The sequence below is a fragment of the Schistocerca americana genome, chromosome 2 (genome assembly GCF_021461395.2).
Source record: "Schistocerca americana isolate TAMUIC-IGC-003095 chromosome 2, iqSchAmer2.1, whole genome shotgun sequence".
Taxonomy (NCBI): Eukaryota; Metazoa; Arthropoda; class Insecta; order Orthoptera; family Acrididae; genus Schistocerca; species Schistocerca americana.
The window spans coordinates 610,781,382-610,802,714 of record NC_060120.1 but is presented as its reverse complement, the minus strand read 5'-3'; positions in this window follow the sequence as shown (position 1 = coordinate 610,802,714).

The window sequence follows — 21,333 nt, the reverse complement described above, 5'->3', positions numbered from 1 at the left end:
TGAGCAATATCTGGATTAATGAGAAAATGGTTTTCCCCAGCTTCGCGAGCTTCAGAATCCGACGTGGAGGAGAAAAAATGTGTGGCTCCTGATCTGCATGAAATCTGATTTCCCCGAACTAACTAGACTGCCAAAATTCCTCTATCTGTTCTTTTAAAAATCTCGGCAACTTAGCCAATTGAGATGCCACGTTTAATTACTTACACATTTTTAGGGTTATATGGAGGCCCAGAACACAGCATTTAAACAAAGACTTTTTTTGAGCGGACGTCTATGCTGCTGTCTAGATAGTCTGACTGTAATACAGCGCTATTCCTTTCCTTCCCGTATTCTTCCATCATTCCATTACTATTTCTTCTCGACAGTTCTTTTGACCATTATTTATTGACCATTTGATGACCACATTTGTTAGGATCAGTTTCATTTCTGTCGGTCTGTATCCTTCTTCACTATATATTATATGTTTATTTTCGTTCTTATATTTTCCAGCATTCATCGTTCTTCTGTCAGTGATACGTTTCTCGTGCATGTACACTGAGGTGACAAAAAGTTATGGGATAGTGATATGTACATATAGATGGAGGCAGTATCGCGTACACGAAATACTGTATAAAAGAGTAGTGCATTGTTGGAACTGTCATTTGTACTCAGGTGATTTACGTGAAAAGGTGTCCGACGTTATTATGGCAGCACGACGCGAATTGACAGACTTCGAGCGCGGAATGGTAGTTGGAGCTAGAAGCGTGGGACATTGCGTTTCCGAAATCGTTAGGGCCTTTAATACTCGGAGGTCCACAGTATCAAGAGAATACCGTATTTCAGCAGTTACCTCTTACCACGGACAACGCAATGACCGACAGCCTTCACTTAACGACCGAGAGCAGCTACGTATGCATACAGCTGTCGGTCCTAACAGACAAGCAATGCTGCGTGAAGTAACCAGAAAAATCAACGTGGGACGTATGACTAACGTATCCGCTAGGACAGTGTGCTGAAATCTGGCAGTAATAGAATATGGCAGCAGACGACCAAAGCGAGAGCCTTTGCTAACAGCCAAGCATCGCATGCAGCACCTGACCTGCGCTCGTGACCATGACGGTTGCACGCTAGACGACTGGAGAATCGTGGCCTGGTCCCATTAGTCCCGATTTCAGTTGGTAAGAGCTGATGGTAGGGTTCGAATGCGGCGTAGACCACACGAAGTCCTGGACCCAGGTTGTCCAGGAGGCACTGTGCAAGCTACTGTGTAACCTCCCTCTTACTAATCGGCCTATCCTGCTTGCGATATAAAACATGACCGTGGATCGCGTGTATGCCTAATGGAGTTTTTCTAATTGTATAAGGCTATCTTTCCCGAAGAAGTGATACCGATAAGTAGGAGGAAAGTGTACAACCGACATTTCTGGTGGAAAGTCTAATAAAAATAAAGCGTAATTAAACCGAACAGGGCTACAATTTGGAAAATGAAAGTTATTTTGTGCATTCACTCACGAACAACACTGGACAGAAAAGGAGTACCACTGATCATGAATCCAAAAGTTACAATAATGAACGAAAAGAAAATAATTAACAGTCGCCAGCCCACTAGGGCAATTTACATCCAAAATCCTGCACAAGATGATAGGAAAGAAGAACATGTATTATTAAACACTGTCGTCGCAACTGAAGGTTGTCACGTTTTTTGACACTAATTTCAAGTGAGTATGTAATGATAAAGGAAACTGAGAAGTGACTCTTACGTTATGTTTGGCATTAAATTTTGAAAAAGACAATCGAGTAATGATTTGAAAATATGCAATTAAACTGTATGTTAGTATCGAACTTCGTTACACGAACAATGACTTTCAGTGACCTCAACATAACGTCACCAAAGAAATTAAAAAAAAAAGAACACTTCTTACGTTGCCATTACTTATTTTGCAAATTGGATATCATATTATTGTCTGAACAACTGAGCCTTTTTTTACTGACTTGAACAGAATTAATCACTAGAATACATGTAAAACCAAACAGCCATGTGCTCCGAGCTATATGTAAAATGAATAAAACTTCCACACTCTTAATTTGTGCATTACTTTAAATTTGGATTTTTTCCAGTGATTGATACTCAATCTTTAAAAATGAAATTGCTTTACTTTAGTAATATACTGAAACCTCTGTTGTACAACAGTTAATTGAAAGTAGACTGAGGCTAAAATACTTAAAAGTGAAATTATTCGTTAATGAATTGGCTGTAACCATTCAGTTTGTTTCTTATGACACTCAGTTAGCATATAGGAAACAAGGAACAAGGATCCTTCTTGGTAACAATGTCTGTGGGCAATGAGGACACAATCGCCCTGAGTTTAACTGATTATTATTTAAATAAATTTTATCAATCAAATCACATTCAGATGTGCTGCTGGGTTAGCCGTTAATACTTTCTACCAATGAACAGTCTTACTTTAGTACTGTGCATACGACGAAACTCGGAGCCGACGACGAATCTGCGTTGCTGGAACTGCTGCTGTTGCTGAATACGGTAGCATCTTGCGGAGTCACGTCAAAAAAAATTATAGGAACGGGCAATTGTAATTAATACAGCCTCTTCCGCCCGTACACTGTCCGTACTCCTGCTACTAGACAATTGGCCGGCGTGAGTACGTGATGCCGCCGAAAATGGTACTCTCTGCTGCGAGAGCGTTGACATCACACTTGCGCACACTACAAGCGCTGGAACCCGTCTCCCTCCCCCCCCCCCCCCTCTCTCTCTCTCTCTCTCTCTCTCACCGAGCGAGGTGGCGCAGTGGTTAGCACACTGGACTCGCATTCGGGAGGACGACGGTTCAAATCCGCGTCCGCCTTCCTGATTTAGGTTTTCACTGTCTTATTTTCCTAAATCACTTCAGGAAAATGTCGGGATAGTTCCTTAGAAATGAAGCCCTAATCCGAGATTGTGCTCCGTCTCTAATGACTTTGTTGTCGACGGGACATTAAACAATAATCTCCTCCTACTCCTCTCTCACTCACCGCGCGTTGATTTCACAACGCACAAGCACTGCTATTATTGTTGCTAGTTGATGCAAATAACAATTCCTTTGCCTTTTTCCCAGAGCTTCTAAGTTTCACAGTAAGACACAGATAAATACAATTAATACAATGAAACTTCAACAGACTTCTACCTAAATTTACACATACGGTGAAGCAATGTCCTTGCTTATTAAAAGAAAGCAATTAAATTACATGTATTTACATACAGTTCAGAAAAAATTACATATCGGTAGCAGGTGTCATGCATCCTGCATTTTCGGTGTTACAAGTGGAGGCTCCATAATGGTAGGGGCTGTGTTTACATGGAATGGACTAGGTCTAGTTGTCCAACTGAACAGCTCATTAACTGTAAATGGTTATGTTTGGCTACCTCGAGACCTTTTGTAGCCATTTGCGATGAAATCTTCATGAATGACAATGCACCATGTCACCGGGTCACAGCTGTTTGCGATTGGTTTAAAGAACATTGTGGGCAGTTCGAGCGAATGGTTTGGCCACCAAGATCGTGTGACGTGAATCCCATGGAACATTTGTGGGACATAATTGAGCAGTAAGTTCATGCACAAAATCTTGTACCGGCAACAGTTTTTCAATCATCAACGTATATAGAGACAACATGGTTCAATATTTCTGCAGAGCACTTCCTACAATTTGATGAGTTCGTACCACGCCGAGATGCTGCACTACGCCGGGAAAAAGGAGAAATAACACGATATTACGATATATTCCACGACATTTGCCACCTTAGTGTAATTCTTCCTTAAAATTTATGACAGACAGAACTTTTTATTTGAAAATTACTCTGTTGCAAACCTCTATTAGCTGTATTCCTCTTTCTTCAAAATTCCTTTGAGTCTTTTGGATCCAGCGTACCATGACTGTCATGTTTACAAGAACCTGTCATGTTTACAAGAACCAGCTTGCCGTGGGTTATTCTAAGAATATGTTCAAAATCGTTGGCTTTGTTTTCTTCATGGCGTCTGAAATCTTCTGTATCTAGTTGTATATTTCTTCATTTGCTCTTCTTCAGTCCTTCGAAGTCGCAATATGCTCCCAAAAATCCTTTGTTCCTCCAGTTCTAACCACATGAATAAATCTCTTTGTACAAGGTTCAGACTTTCTGCTGCATATAGCGCTTCAGAGGGCATAAGTACCTGATAACACCGTAATTTTTTATTGATCGAAAGATACTTCTTATTGTAGATGTGCAGAGTGAAAGTGTACGTTAAATTCATGTTATTTATTCGGCTTCTATATCTCTCTTTCCTGCCAGACCATTTTCTGTCCATTCTTTTATTAAACTGTCTTTAGATGATAAATTTTAGATCCTTGAATGGCTATCCATGTAGGAGCTCTCTCAATGTTCGACATACACGATGAATGAAATTATAACTAAACCCAGACTTCAATGGCTCAGTCGGATAGAGGGTCTGCCATGTAAGCAGGACGTCCTGGGATCGAGTACCGGTCGGGGCACACATTTTTCAACTGTCCCCGTTGATATTTATCACCGCCTGTAAGCAGCGAAAGGTCTAGATTTCATTATGACTTCATTCCTCGAGAGCTGCAAGATCACCAATGATACAATTGAAATTCCACCCACCTCTCCTGCTAAAATTAGGAAGATAATAAACTCTCTCAAGAATAAAAGCTCACATGGAATTGATGGCATTTGCAGCAGGATAATAAAAGCTTGTTCCCAAGAAATAAGTGGGATTCTTAGCCACATATGTAATAGCTCTCTTAAGTAGGGCATTTTCCCCGATAGACTGAAGATGCCATTGTTAAACCACTGCATAAAAAAGGGGATACGTCTGATGTCAACAACTACCGCCCAATCTCTCTTCTGACTGCCTTATCCAAAATTCTTGAAAAAGTAATGTATTGTAGAGTAGCTTCACACCTTTGTAAAAATAAAGTTTTAACTAAATGTCAGTTAGGTTTCCCGAAGGGTTTCTCAACGGAAAATGCTATATATACTTTCAATAATGAAATGTTAAATGCTCTCAGTAACCGGAAGTCATCCGTTGGGATTTTTTTGTGATCTATCAAAGGCTTTTGATTGTGTAAATCATGGAATACTTCTAGATAAGCTGAAGTACTGTGGTATGAATGGGACAGTGATCAATTGGTTTAAATCATACCTAACTGGAAGTGTGCAGAAAGTTGAAATAAACAGTTAACACAATATGCAAAAAACTGGTGATTTCTCAAACTGGGGAACAATCAAGAATGGGGTGCCGCAAGGTTCGGTCTTGGGTCCTCTGCTGTTCTTAATATATATTAATGACTTGTCATTCTATATTCAAGAAGATACAAAGATGGTACTTTTTGCCGATGATACAAGTATAGCTATCACACCCGACAGGCAAGAATTAACTGGTGAAATTGTAAACGATGTTTTTCAGAAAAATCAGTAAGTGGTTCTCTGCAAAATGGGCTCTCATTAAACTTTGACAAAACACAGTATATACAGTTCCACACAGTAAATGGAATGACCCCATTAATAAATATAGACTTCGATCAGAAATCGGTAACTAAGATAGAATATTCAAAATTTCTAGGTGTATGCATTGATGAGGGGTTGAACTGGAAAAAGCGCACTGAGGATCTGCTGAAACGTTTGAGTTCAGCTACTTATGCTATTAGGGTCATTGCAAATTTTGGCGATATACATCTGAGTAAATTAGCTTACCATGCCTATTTTCATTCTCTGCTTTCGTATGGTATCATATTCTGGGGTAACTCATCATGGAGTAAAAGAGTGTTCATTGCCCAAAAGCGTGTAATCAGAATAATTGCTGGAGCTCATCCAAGATCATCCTGCAGAGACTTATTTAAAGAGCTAGAAATCTTCACTGTAGCCTCACAATATATATATTCACTTATGAAATTTGTTATTAACAAGCGGAACGAATTCAAAAGTAATAGCAGTGTACAAGGCTACAACACTAGGAGAAAGGATGATCTTCACTACTCAAGGTTAAATCTTACTTTGGCTCAGAAGGGGGTAAATTATGCTGCCACAAAAGTCTTTGGTCACATACCTAATAGCATCAAAAGTCTGACAGATAGCCATATAGCATTTAAAAGTAAATTAAAAGAATTTCTTAATGGCAACTCCTTCTACTCATTAGATGAATTTTTGGATATCGTAAGTGGGTAATTTCCAACCCCACAAAAAAAAAAGTATAAAAAATTAAAAATATTGAGTGTCATATAATAGTTTGTCTAATGTAATATCTTGTATAGACACCTTTTATTAACCTGACGCGTTCCACATCATTACGAAGTGTCGTATTCATGATCTATGTAACAAATACTAATCTAATCTAATCTGTACAGATACCAGCTTCATACACAATATCTTGCCGATAGAGATCTGGTTTATCCTCTTGTCTCTGTAGCTGGATGGTTTGGTTAGTTTCTTCTTGTAATGGTTCACACAATATCAAAATACTATTTGCGACTGCCAGACTATCTACATGTATTCCATTTTCTCGCATGCCAGTCGTATTCTATCCAATTCTTTCATTGCTCGTCACCATTCCCTGATCACATTATCTTTTTCCTTTTTTTGTCTCTTCTCACTGATCTTTAATGTCCTTTCTAAATTTCTCTGTGTTTTCCTTCACATCTTGCTCATTGTGCAGATTGAATAACATATGGCACAGACTGTCTTCAGAATTTCAAAAACTGTGTTCCAGGCAACACTGCCATAAGCGTTCTCAGTATTTTCAAATGCTGTAAATATAGGTTTACCTACATCTTCAATCAATTTTATGAAACAGGTATTCACGTCAAACAAAAATAATAGTGAAAGAAAGAGAATGGAAAAGGATATCGCTATTAGAGAATGCGACTGTTTCTATGACGGTTGGTAAGAAATAGTAAATAATTTCGGATGATGGAGTATCTACGTCAAATATATTTTTCGCTCTACAGTCCATACGGCTAGTGGGCGTGTCGTGGCTGTTTCGTGCGTCTGCCACAACCAATCACGTAACGTAATACTGTACGCATCTCGCTGTAGCCGCTGCTCCTTAGATGAATTGAGAATCGCCAACAGGCTATTGCGCTTCCCAGTTGAAAGCTGACAGTGGTGCTGTCAGCTATTCTCTTGCCATACGTACTACACACTGATGGATACCGCCTAGTCGCGTTGCGGGCACGTGACGCGGAAACAAAGATATGTAAGCGGAGCAGACACGGACGGAGATCACCCTAGAGAAGATATGGGCTGCAAATGGGGAAATCCATTGAGATAAGCGACTGTGACAAAGGGCAGATTATTATTATGCGGTGCCTATCAACGAGAGTCTCGAAAACGGCGAGGCTGGTCGAATGTTCACGTGCTACTGTCGTGAGCATCTAAAGAAAGAGGTAGAAGGACCCTGAAACTACAACTGGGCACTAAATGGTTGGACGTCCAGGTCTCTTCACGTAACGTGGCGTTAAGAGGATTGTCTGATCTGTAAAGTAGAACAGATGATGATCTATGGCATCTCTGCCGAAAGAGCACAATACTGGTGCACGCAGAAGTGTTTCGGAGCACACCCTCTATCGTACATTGTTGAACATGGAGCTTCGCAGTAGACCACCGCTACGTGTTCACATGTTGACCCAGCGACATCGTCAATTACGATTGCAGTTATCACGGGACCATCAGGACTCGACCATCGATCAATGGAAATGTGTCGGCTCTTCGCGTGAATCAGAGTTTTGCTACAGTAGGTCTATGGGTCGTCTCCACGAACGCCGTCATTGAGGTGAACGGTGGCTCGAAACGTGCAGAGAACCTCGGACACTGGCTGGTGGGAGCAGTATTACGGTATGGGAGACATTTCCTTGCTCTTGCGTGGGACCTGTGGTAGTGATCGAAGGCGTGTTGACAACTGCGAACAACCTGCATATTTTCATGCTTGATATCTTCCCCAACGGTGATGTCATATTTCAGTTGTATAACTATCCGTGTCTCGAAGCGAGAACCGTGCCACGGTTGGTTTTTCTTTCTTTTTTTTTTTGTTTTTTTGTTTTTTGTTTGAGTCATCTATTTTCTGACTGGTTTGAAGCGGCCCGCCACGAATTCCTCTCCTGTGCCAACCTCTTCATCTCAGAGTAGTACTTGCAACCTACGTCCTAAAATATTTGTTGGATGTATTCCAGTCTCTGTCTTGCCCTACAGTTTCTACCCTCTACAGTTCCCTCTAGTACCATGGAGTCATTCCATATGGTTTAACACATATCCTACAATTCTGTCCGTTCTCCTTGTCAGTGTTTTCCAAATACTCCTTTCCTCTACGTTTCTGTGGGTAACCTCCTCGTTCCTTACCTTATCAGTCCACCTAATTTTCAACATTCGCCTGCAGCATCATATCTCAAATGCTTCTATTATCATCTGTTCTGGTTTTCCCATAGTCCACGTTTCGCTACCATATGATGCTATGCTCCAGACGTACATTCTTAAAAATTTCTTCCTCAAATGATGGCCTATGTTTGATACTAGTAGACTTCTCTTGGCCAGGAATGCCTTTTTTGACAGTGACAGTTTGCTTGATGTCTTCCTTGCTCCGTCCGTCATTGCTCATTTAGCTGTCTAGGTGGTCGAATTCCCTAACTTCATCTACTTTGTGAACATCAATCCCGATATTAATTTTCACACTGTTCTCATTTCTGCTACTTCTCATTACTTTAGTCTTTCTTTGGTTACTCTCAATCCGTTTCTGTAATTTAATTCTTCTACAGTTTCACTCAGGATAGCAACGTCATCAGCAAATCGTATCACTGGGATCCATTCACTTTGAATTTTAATTGCATTCCTGAACCTTTCTTTTATTTCCATCATTACTTCTTCGATGTACGGATTGAGCAGTAGGGGCGAAAGACTGCATCCCTGTCCTTACACCTTTTTCAATCCGAGCACTTCGTTCTTGGTCGTCATCTCTTATTATTCCCTTTTGGTTCTTGTACATGCTGCATATTACCCGTCTCTTCCTATAGCTTAACCCTGTTTTTCTCAGAATTTCGAATGTCTTGCTCATTTTTACAATGTCGAACGTTTGTTGCAGGTCAACAAATCCTATGAACGTGTCTTGATTTGTCTTTAGTCATGCTTCCATTATCAACCACAACATCACAATTCTCTCTCTCTGGCAGTTTTACCTTTCCTAAAGCCAAACTGACCGTCATCTAACACAGCTTCAGTTTTCTTTTCCATTCATCTGTATATTATTCTTGTCAGAAGCTTTGATGCATGAGCTGTTAAGCTGACTGTGCGATAATTCTCGCACATGTCAGCTCCAGCGATCTTCGGAATTGTGTGGATGATATTTTTCCGAAAGTCAGACGGTATACTGCGACACTCATACGTTCTATACACCAAGGTTAATAGTTTGTTCGTTGCCTTAATGATTTTAGAAATTCTGATGGAAAGTTATCGATAACTTCTGCCTTATTTGATCTTAAGTCTTCCAAAGATATTTTAAATTCTGATTCTAATTATGAATCCCCTATCTCTTCTAAATCGACTCCTGTTTCTTCTTCTGTCATATCAATCTTTCTCCTCATAGAAGACTTCAGTGGACTCTTTTCACCTATCTGCCACCTCGTTTGAATTTAAGAGTGGAGTTACCATTGTACTCTTAATGTTAGCACCCTTGCTTTTAATTTCACCAAAGGTTGTTTTAACATTCCTATATACTGAGTCAGTCCTTCCGACAGTCATTTCTCTTTCGATTCCTTCACATATTTCGTAGAGCTATTTCGTCTTAGTTTCCCTCCACTTCCTATTTATTTCATTCCTCAGTGGCTTGTGTTTCTGTATTCCCGAATTTCCCTGAACATTTTTCTACTTCCTTCTTTCATCGACCAACTGAATTATTTCTTCCGTTACCCACGGGTTCTTCGCAGTTACCGTAATGTACATATATTTTGGCACAGAGGATGAAGTGACAAACCTTTTTAACAAATTCAATAGCCTACATAAAAATATTCAATTCACCCTTGAACAGGAAGAAGACAACACCACACCTTTTCTTGACATAAAAATATCAAAACAGAACCAAAATGTAGCTTTCAGTGTTTACAGAAAACCTACTGGCACTGACACCACTATACAAAACTCCTCAACACATCCCTCCTCCCACAAAAATGCTGCTTATAGATCAATGCTGTACAGAGCACACAAATTTCCACTTCAACATACAGAACTCCAACAAGAAATAGAAACCATAACACATACTGCAATAAACAATGGATAAGACCCTTCTCTAATTAAGACCATGTCACAACAGATAAAAAATAAATTGAACAAACAACATCCACCTGACAGTGCCCCAGCAGTCAAATATGTAAAAATGCCATATCTTGGAATAGTATCGCTACGGTCGCAGGTTCGAATCCTGCCTCGGGCATGGATGTGTGTGATGTCCTTAGGTTATTTAGGTTTAACTAGTTCTAAGTTCTAGGGGACTAATGACCTCAGAAGTTGAGTCCCATAGTGCTCAGAGCCATTTGAACCATTTTTGGAATAGTATCCGACAAATTAGCAAGACTATTCAAAATCACAGAAGTAAAAATTAGCTTCTGCCCCAACAACAACCTAAGTAGGAAGCTTATTCACAATATAAAACCACCAGATACAAGTCTTGATGCATCTGGCGTTTACAAAGTTACGTGCAGCCAATGTAATAAATATTATATCGGCCAAACAGGCAGAAATTTCAGAACCTGATTCAAAGAACATTTAGACTGCTACAGGCAGTCTAGTTTTTCATAACCACGTCCTTTGATATAAGGACAGTTTTTTTAATCTACTGTTCATTTTTATTTTCTTCGGGATCCATTTAGTCTTGCAATAAGATGATGTATCGCGTCTTCATTTATTAGATTATTAGATGGTGCCTTAGCAAAATATAGGTGGGTTGGGGGGGAGGGGGGATAGGGGCAGGGGCGATTATGATATTTATCTTTTGCATCTCTTGAGCGTACTTTGAAACCAGTTTATGGTAAACAGCAGCCGATAATTACATTAGCACCCAGTTGCTGTTTAACTGGATGGATCCCTCCCGAAAGACCATGTATCACTAATTTGTGTTCTGAGAGAAAACCGTCGTGATTTTCTCTCTCGCTTCATGCCTGCGACCCAAGGAGAATCACCCACGCAACCGTAGTGTCCACGTAAGAACTTAGAATCTGGCTCAAACACATATCTTTGTAAATTTGAGAACTGTTACATCAGGTTTGAATCTCACCATACAGTTCGTTGCTTAAGTGATCAAGGTCACAATGTGTACGTATATAATGCAGAAACTGAAATTTGGAGTAACTTCGGCGATTCAGTATTTTTTTACGTAGAACCTACACGTGCTACCCTTTAACCACAACCGTTAATTGTTATGCGTTAGCAATTTGTTATATAAACAAGCACATTTACGAGCTGTCATACTCACCTAGGTGAGTTAAAAGCTGTGGCTGGTAACGCTCAGAAATGGCCACCCTATGGCCAGTCTTACTTGTGATGGGCCAGTACCCAATTCAGGGATTCAGTAAACGTACTTATAGAACTCAGTACAGTCTCGGAAACAGGTTAAGACACGGGCAAGAAATAGGAGTAGGAGAAGATGATTTAATGAAGCTTGGAAATAAGCCACCTAGAAAGTTGGATGAAGTGAAGGAAGATAAAACAGCTCTGCTTCTTCTTTTTCTTGTTTTAGAAAAGTAACAGATTTTGCAGCAGTTATAGAAACAAAAAAAGATCTGGGAATAAATACGTAGATGACAATGTGATGATCTATCCTGGAGTAAATCACGAACGAAGAGCAAGTAAGTACAGGTGTTGCCAATGTGCATTCACGGAAAAGTGAAAAATAAAATACCTAGCTATGAATATGTAAATGGAAGCATTGTGATAGTAGGAATTAAATCTGCAACAGAGATCCAAAGAATGAAACTTGTGCCCCGGAAGACGGAAAAGGTAACGAGTCTAAGGCATTTTACAAACAATGACCAATACAAACAAACAAAAAAAAGAAATTACTTGTCGGAGACATCAGTGCCAGAACTGATAATACACCAATTCCAAACTTAGAAGGAACACCTGAAGAAAACCTAGGAAAAGAAACTGTCGAAAAGACTGTGGTACTTCTAATCATCTGAAAATTGCCAATAGATTCTTTAGGAAGAAAGACTTTTACAACATTACCTGGTCAGCAAGAGGATATTCAACGACTGTAAATTGTATATTAACAAATCAGGGTTTTCCTCGACGGGTTTGAGAAACCATAGTCTATCGAGGAATGGGTAGTCGATGAGGCCACTTCTTACTGGTGCCAATAATTGACGTCTGTGTAAATAGAAGAATGCCAAAGAAACCATTTAAGGAACAAAAGGAAGAACAGATATTTAAGGTGTATCTTTTAGAAAGCAGCTGCACCATATCTCTACCAACCTAGGATGACAATAACGTTAAGAAATTTCGGAACGGTAGAAGACTTGGAAAACCAATGAGAAACCTTAAACACGGCTGTTATAGAACAGAAAATACAAGAGACGTACAGGGCTAAGGTTTTTGGCACCCAAATATAAATTTGTATCAAAGAAAAGCAAGAAACTTTCAAAATGTAAATAAGCCCATAAATGAGAAATATAGCTATTATAACGAAAAAGGAAATAATTAAAAACACATAACTCTTGGGGCACATGCAGGATTAAGGGAACCGTTTACACAACAGACAAACATTCACTTATAAAGTGCAAACAATCAACAGAGTAGAAGAGGCTAATGTATGTGTCATTACCATAGCAGAGAAGATATAGATAGATCATTATAAAAATTATGATATGTTGATCATGTAAGTCAGTAATTGCCTGAACTAAATGACATAAAAGGCCTGGATGAAGTTGATATGAGAGAACTGAGGGAAGCTCTAAACCTAAAATGGTTAGAAGTTTAGATGGTATAAATAGATAAGTGTGGAAATATGGAGGGTTATTCCTACAACTAAAGCTTCTTCATGTTTTTTATAAGTGTTGTAGAGGTAAGAAGATAGCAAAAGTCTGGCTAAAAGCCAAAGTAATGTGTTTCTTTAAAAAGGGTGATGAAATTAAATTTATTAACTACAGAGATGTAAACCTCCTGGAGTCAGCCTATAAATTACAAGTTGGAATCCTGAATACAAGATTAAAAAATATCGTGAAAAAACTTGTATTTGAAGAACAATCAGGTTTTAAAAATGGACGATCAGTCATTAACAATGTTTTTAACCTACAACAAAAGACATAAAAGAGACTGGAATTCAATTGGAAATCCCATCTCGCTCTTACAGACTTAAAAAAATGCTATAGAATATAATGGCTAAAAGAGGTCAACCTCTCATCTTAAAATTGCTGTTACGAGTTTGCACGCAAACACCGAAATTGTCATAGATATGGGAAACACAATAATAAAGCCAACGAACACAAACATGGGATTGAGACAAGGATGCTTTTTTCCACGAAATCCTACAATATATACATTAGTGATCAGTAAATGGAATGGGGTGAGTAAAATAGGAGTAATTTTAGGTCGTGAGACTATACTAAACATATCTCAAATACAGATTACCTTACACTAATTACAAAGAATGAATGTCCTCTCCAGCTGGAGTCTATAAGTTGCAGCAGATAGCCTCAGCATACAGCCTAAAATTGTCTGTCGATAAAATGAAAGCGATAACATTTCAGGGCATACTACCATTAAGATAAAAATTAGTCTCGAATAATAAAATTCTGGAGCAAGTTAAACATTTTACATATGTAGGATGCGACATTACATACGAATACAACCACAATGAGGACCAAAAAAATTAAATAAATTTCATAAGTGGTGCAGTTGTAAAACATTTTTTGAAACTGAGAGGAAATTTATTTACAAACTGGAGCGTGCTTCTGAACTGGAACACGGAACGTGTATAAAATAATAGCACTACGGTTACTCAGGAGCACCCTGTAATAACATTTATGATTAAGCGAGGGTTTGTTAGATGAGGGAGCACAACATGGACTCACATTGACAGACACGCGAAGTTTCTTATATTTACAGAACTGTCGAAGATAATATTCAAAATTTTCTCGCCATTGTTGAGTCGTCAAAACCGGATTGCGCGTCGCAGCGGATGGAAAACACGACATATGAAGTGAATCGTGGCCGGGTAAAGAGCAAGTTCTACCCCATTAGAACTGAGCCGAAATATAGCAAAATTTTCATTTGCGCTTATAACAAATGATTTTAAGGCTACACTAAGTTTCGTACTCGAAAACTCCGAAATAATTCTCATCCAAAATCACCAGTTCAGTACACGCAGAAGCGACACATCACATGCACCAGCAGAGTGACTCGTCTGAAACTCGAGTCATCCACTAATATGTGCCAAAATCTAACCTGCCTCGCCTTCGAACAGAGACCGAAAAATCTGGAAGAGGCCAACTGACAATCAGCAAACTAAGTTCTTTCGTAGTATCAGGCACCTCCTCCAATCAGTGAGAAGACAGCTTCTGTTTACTAGAGCTCAAAAATTTACCATCTATTCAACTTCTGAAATTTGAACGACTGCTTACCTAAAGCTGTCGGCACACGGACCGTGCTGTCGAACGTCAACGTTGAGCGTGCCAAGTTCAACGTGCTGCTGAACGCTCAGGAACGATGCGACTTGTGCATACGGTACGTGGGCCCCAACGTGGTATACGCGATCGCAACGCACTCCTGCGGCAGTTGAGGGATACTTCTAGTTCGTAAATCACGCTGTTTACGCAACGGGCGCGCGTAAAATTCCCACGTTAGCCTTATTAAAATGCACATTTCCTTCATCGTCCACGAAAAGGAAAGTACCATGTCCAATCAATAAGGACACAGGCTTATAAAAGTTCTATTACAAAAATTGCGGTAAAAATTTGGAATACTTCTCCGCATAAGATAAACATCATTTCATCATTCCCACATTTCAGTAAAACCCCAAGGTCAGTCTTACTTGATCACTGTTCCTACCCAGTAGCAGAATCTTTGCAACATGTGAATTACGAAGCGTAAAAGATAAAGGAGCAAAATATCTTTATACAAGTAGCGCAAGCTGTCCTGTAGATTAAGCCAATCGAACAAAGTAACCCCTCAAAAAAAGGTGAGCTTATATTTAAATAACATCAAATAATATAACATATACTTATATTAAACTAATAATAAAGTATCCGAACCTAATAAAAGCGCGAATGTTTGGAGAAAAAAATTGAGAATCTGCAGACGCGAACCACCGCCTCTACAGAAACTCGTCATTGAACTGAAACGCTACTCATTACGCTAAACCAACAGCACTGTCTTTATAGTTCGCCTAATTGTGTTACGCAATACAAAAAACGTTAAACGTAGATAACTGTTACTAACTGAAATTTAATTATAACACATTGTAGAAAGAACAATGTGTTTAGGGTGGATCTTCGGTGTGTCGCTGCCTTCAAATAGCCTACTCTTATAATATGCAAGTTACAATAATTCTTTTGCTACGAATGTAATGTTTCTCATTATTTATTAGAACGAATCACACAACTAACAGCGGTGTTTCCAGGGTTTCTCAATTTGCTGGTGCTAAGAAACCGCATATATACATATAGGTTTGAAATGAATGTCAACAAGGCGCCTCACGACTCTGTACTGAAGGGAGACGGCGTGCGTGTGACGTAGGTGGCGTTGTGCCATCTCATTGGTCAACGACCAGACGCACGCTCAGAATATCTGACATGCCAGATATTGCTCTGCACGTTCGGAAAGACCCCCGAACGTGCTATTCGACGCTATAACGTCAGAAACTCGGCACGCTCAACGTTCGGATGCACGGTCCGTGTGCCGACGGCTTAACACGTGGCTCTAACAGAGCCAATCGCACGGGTGTGCTTTACGAAAACCCGTGCACATGACACATCGACACGCTGCCTGAGTGACGTGAAAAAAAAAAAAGGTCGTGAGCCGCAAGTATGTTATGCCATCCGCCTAGCCTGGCTGCGTCCTGCCCCTTGGAGCCCGTGTCGTCTGCTGCTTGTGCCTGCAGGACAGGCAACACAGCGAACAAGTGCAGCCAAAAGAAACAGGCGCGACTGGCTGACCTCTAGCTTCTCCCAAAACACTCACTGAAACGTCGATCACAAGGTTGTTTTGATAACAATTTAAACAATGCAATGAGAACTAAAGGGAACTGTGAATTGTTTTCAACAAGATAATAATGATTATTTTTAACTTACCCGACACACAGTTACACTTGTGTCGGAGTACCGACACATTTCAGATTCGCCACTGGTTGCTAAGCCTTTGGCAGTGGCTTTTAGAGAGGGCACGGTGGGCTCGGGCGGCACCAAACAACCCAGCGCTGCGCGACGACAACCAGCAGAAAAATAAATTGCATTTTAAATCACAGGCATCTCATAATTTAATATTTATGCATTTGACTATGAACTGATATTGTTTTCTCTATGTGGCAAGTGGTCTCCCGCTAGCAACAAAAGACAAGCGCAAGGCTGTTCAACAACCGTTTTGTGCATATGCTACCGTGGGGAACCCTACTTCACTCTGTCCAGCAGAGCACAGGGTGACCATAAATTATCTTTGCAACTTAAGATTTTAATACCTTTGAATCTAAACTAGACATTAACAAATGGTTTCCAACATGCGATAAGGTAACTCATAAAGTTTAGTTTACCCACTCATACACATTAATGTGCACGCCCTTGATGGCACGGATAACCTCCAGTCGGGATTACATTTCTCTCCACATACGATTCATTTCCAAGATTACATGATCAAATGCATTTCGAATGCGTGCCTTCAAATCGTATAGGTCTCTAATCTTGCTTCGTTGCACTAGATCCTTTACAAAACGCCACAGGGAGATGTTTACTGGTGTGAGGTCTTGGGATATTGGCGGCAATCGAAATGAACCATTTCGTCCAATCCACCTATCCAGAAACTTTCCATCTAGAAACAGACTGACGTTTAGGGACCAGTGGAGAGGTGTCCCGTTCTTCTGGAATATAAAATCATGTTGCAGATGTTCCAGTTGTGGCAGAGCAAACTCTTGTAACGTGTCCAGGTAAGCACTTGGCGGTAGAATCGATTAAAAACAATGGACAATTGATTGAATTGGATATTAGTACGCATCAGACATTGACCCTGACACTGCCTCTCTCCATTTCACGTGTAACATGAGGAGACTGTGAACCCCATATACGAACGTTATGACGATTCAGTTTGCCGGATACACGACACGTTTTCTCATAGAAACAAATCTTTCCCAAAAAGTCTTGTTTGTGTCAATCTTGTGTAGCAAAACCACTACAATCTGTTAGTGCTGAGGTTTGTCCGAGGGCTTTAATGCCTTAAGCAGTTGCGTCTTATTGGGCTATAGCTGTAACCTCTTATGCAAGACATCGTGCATTAATGATCACCTCATTTCCAACTCTCTGGCCGCCGAACGCACCTTGAAAACGCCTGCCGTACACGTTGGCTTATTAATACAGATAGGTGACCCGCCCCCTTTTTATCTATCTATATCCATTATTGATGTATGCTAAGCCCGTTGTTGGTGGAGACGACGGTTGCACTTGGGTATCGGACGTCGTCTGTATGAACCAGGCCACACACTGAGCTTTCTCCTGTGGCGTCCAGATTACATTAAGTTTTCTAGTGAGTTTTGCGCCAAAAATTGCGTCACGTGGAAGGTCAAATCTGAATGGGTTATCTTAACTAATGTTGGAAACCATTTGTTAATATCTAGTCAAGTTTTAAAGATATTCAAGTATTATTTTGTAAAAAAAGTGTTTAAGTAATTTATAAACAAGGGAAGTTACATTTATAATGATACCGGGTTATCAAAAAGTCAGTATAAATTTGAAAACTTAATAAACCACGGAATAATGTAGATAGAGAGGTAAAAATTGACACACATGCTTGGAATGACATGGGGTTTTATTAGAACCAAATAAAAAACACCTCATATTCACCTCATATTGCTAGACGCGTGAAAGATCACTTGCGCGCGTCATTTGGTGATGACCGTGTGCTCAGCCGCCACTTTCTTCATGCTTGGCCTCCCAGGTCCCCAGACCTCACTCCGTGCGATTATTGGCTTTGGGGTTACCTGAAGTCGCAAGTGTATCGTGAGCGACCGACATCTCTAGGGATGCTGAAAGACAACATCCGACGCCAATGCCTCACCATAACTCCGGACATGCTTTACAGTGCTGTTCACAACATTATTCCTCGACTACAGCAATTGCTGAGGAATAATGGTGGACATATTGAGCATTTTCTGTAAAGAACATCATCTTTGCTTTGTCTTACTTTGTTATGTTACTTATTGCTATTCTGATCAGATGAAGCGCCATCTGTCGGACATTTTCTGAAAGTTTGTATTTTTTTGGTTCTAATAAAACCCCTATGTCATTCCAAGCATGTGTGCCTATTTGTACCTCTCTATCTACATTAGTTCGTGATTTATTCAGTTTTCAAATTTATACTGACTTTTTGATCACCCGGTATATGAAAGTTTAAGCTCACAGAAAGGTGTCGGAGGCTCATAAATACTCGTGCAGCTATCTCACTTGGATCATCTAGACACGTCTTCTAGGCTCTCTAATGCGAAGATAAAAGTTAATTGTATTCGACCGTCAATTGGACACAATTTTCGGTGTGCTGTAAGACGGCTAAGAATATGTACGATGCGTGTACACAGTCCGCCGAGTAGTGGATAATAGCTGTCAAAAGTTGTGATGTATTTAAATAAAAGTTCAAAGCAGATTTATCGTTTAAACAAGAGATAAATAAGCGATGTCAGCTGCTATCAGTCAACCAACCGTCGATGGTAGCAAACTCAACACAAGCCGAAGTAGGTAATACAGAGATAATAACTACACAATAAACTGATAAACACATGTTCTCAGTGAATAGAATCACTTGTCCTTGATGCTTCTGACGTAACTTCAGTGATAATTCTGACCACATACGGACAGTTTTATATTTCCACAAATTCATACAATATGGCGCGCATTCAAAAATGCATTGTGTTAACGCTTATGACGCCTCCACCTACTTCGTTAAACCTGAAATTAAAATCATTTTGTCATTCGTTTTATGTATAACGTACGATTTCAAGGAATAACTATTACAAGCAGCATGGGGCGCTACGCGCTCGCAGTTACATTACAGTACAGTTGGTATAATAGTTGGCTTACCTTGCATCTGTGTAAGACGGATGAGGTTTGTACTACTCATGCGAGACTTGTATTAATTTGTGTAAATAATTAGTATCACTTTATTAGGTTGTAAATTGGTGAAGATTGTGATACTGATAAGCAATTATTGTGCTTCCCAATTGAGGCTTGTATTAATTTGAGACCCCATGTCTCATGTGAGACTTGTATTAATTTGTGTAAATAATTAGTATCGCTTTATTAGGTTGTAAATTGGTGAAGATTATGTTACTGATAAGCAATTATTGTGGTTCCCAAATGAGGCTCGTATTAATTTGAGGATTGTACTACTCATGTGAGACTTGTATTAATTTGTGTAAATAATTAGGTATCGTTTTATTAGGTAGTAAATTGGTGAAGATTGTGTTACTGATAAGCAATGATTGTGCTTCCCAAATTGAGGCTTGTATTAATTTGAGGATTATACTACTCATGTGAGACTTGTATTAATTTGTGTAAATAATAAGGTATCGTATTATTAGGTAGTAAATTGGTGAAGATTGTGTTACTGATCAGCAATTATTGTACTTCCCAAATGAGGCTTGTATTAATTTCTGTCAATAATAAGGTATCGTTTTATTAGGTAGTAAATTGGTGGAGATTGTGTTACTAATAAGCAATGATTGTACTTCCCAAATGAGGATTGTATTACAGTGTAGTAAAGCTACTGGTTCATCACGCGTTTAATTAACAGGCAGAGAGATGAAGACCGGCCCATATTAGTTAATTACACGTATGCAAAAACTACTTCTTCTCACCACAATCTGTTCATTGCACAGGAGCACGGGTGAAGACTAACCCATCTGATTTAATTACATGAATAACAACGTGGTCACCTAGGAACATTTTTCGACTTAAATTTAAAAGTGATGCTATGTAGAAAATCTTGTAAATACAGTACTTAATTAGGTAGTAAATTGGTGAAGATTGTGTTACTGATAAGCAATTATTGTGCTTCCCAAATGAGGCTTGTATTAATTTGAGGATTGTACTACTCATGTGAGACTTGTATTAATTTGTGTAAATAATTAGGTATCGTCTTATTAGGTAGTAAATTGGTGAAGATTGTGTTACTGATAAGCAATGATTGTGCTTCCCAAATGAGGCTTGTGTTAATTTGAGGATTATACTACTCATGTGAGACTTGTATTAATTTGTGTAAATAATAAGGTATCGTATTATTAGGTAGTAAATTGGTGAAGATTGTGTTACTGATCAGCAATTATTGTACTTCCCAAATGAGGCTTGTATTAATTTCTGTCAATAATAAGGTATCGTTTTATTAGGTAGTAAATTGGTGGAGATTGTGTTACTAATAAGCAATGATTGTACTTCCCAAATGAGGATTGTATTACAGTGTAGTAAAGCTACTGGTTCATCACGCGTTTAATTAACAGGCAGAGAGATGAAGACCGGCCCATATTAGTTAATTACACGTATGCAAAAACTACTTCTTCTCACCACAATCTGTTCATTGCACAGGAGCACGGGTGAAGACTAACCCATCTGATTTAATTACATGAATAACAACGTGGTCACCTAGGAACATTTTTCGACTTAAATTTAAAAGTGATGCTATGTAGAAAATCTTGTAAATACAGTACTTAATTAGGTAGTAAATTGGTGAAGATTGTGTTACTGATAAGCAATTGTTGTGCTTCCCAAATGAGGCTTGTATTAATTTGAGGATTGTACTACTCATGTGAGACTTGTATTAATTTGTGTAAATAATTAGGTATCGTTTTATTAGGTAGTAAATTGGTGAAGATTGTGTTACTGATAAGCAATGATTGTGCTTCCCAAATTGAGGCTCGTATTAATTTGAGGATTATACTACTCATGTGAGACTTGTATTAATTTGTGTAAATAATAAGGTATCGTATTATTAGGTAGTAAATTGGTGAAGATTGTGTTACTGATCAGCAATTATTGTACTTCCCAAATGAGGCTTGTATTAATTTCTGTCAATAATAAGGTATCGTTTTATTAGGTAGTAAATTGGTGGAGATTGTGTTACTAATAAGCAATGATTGTACT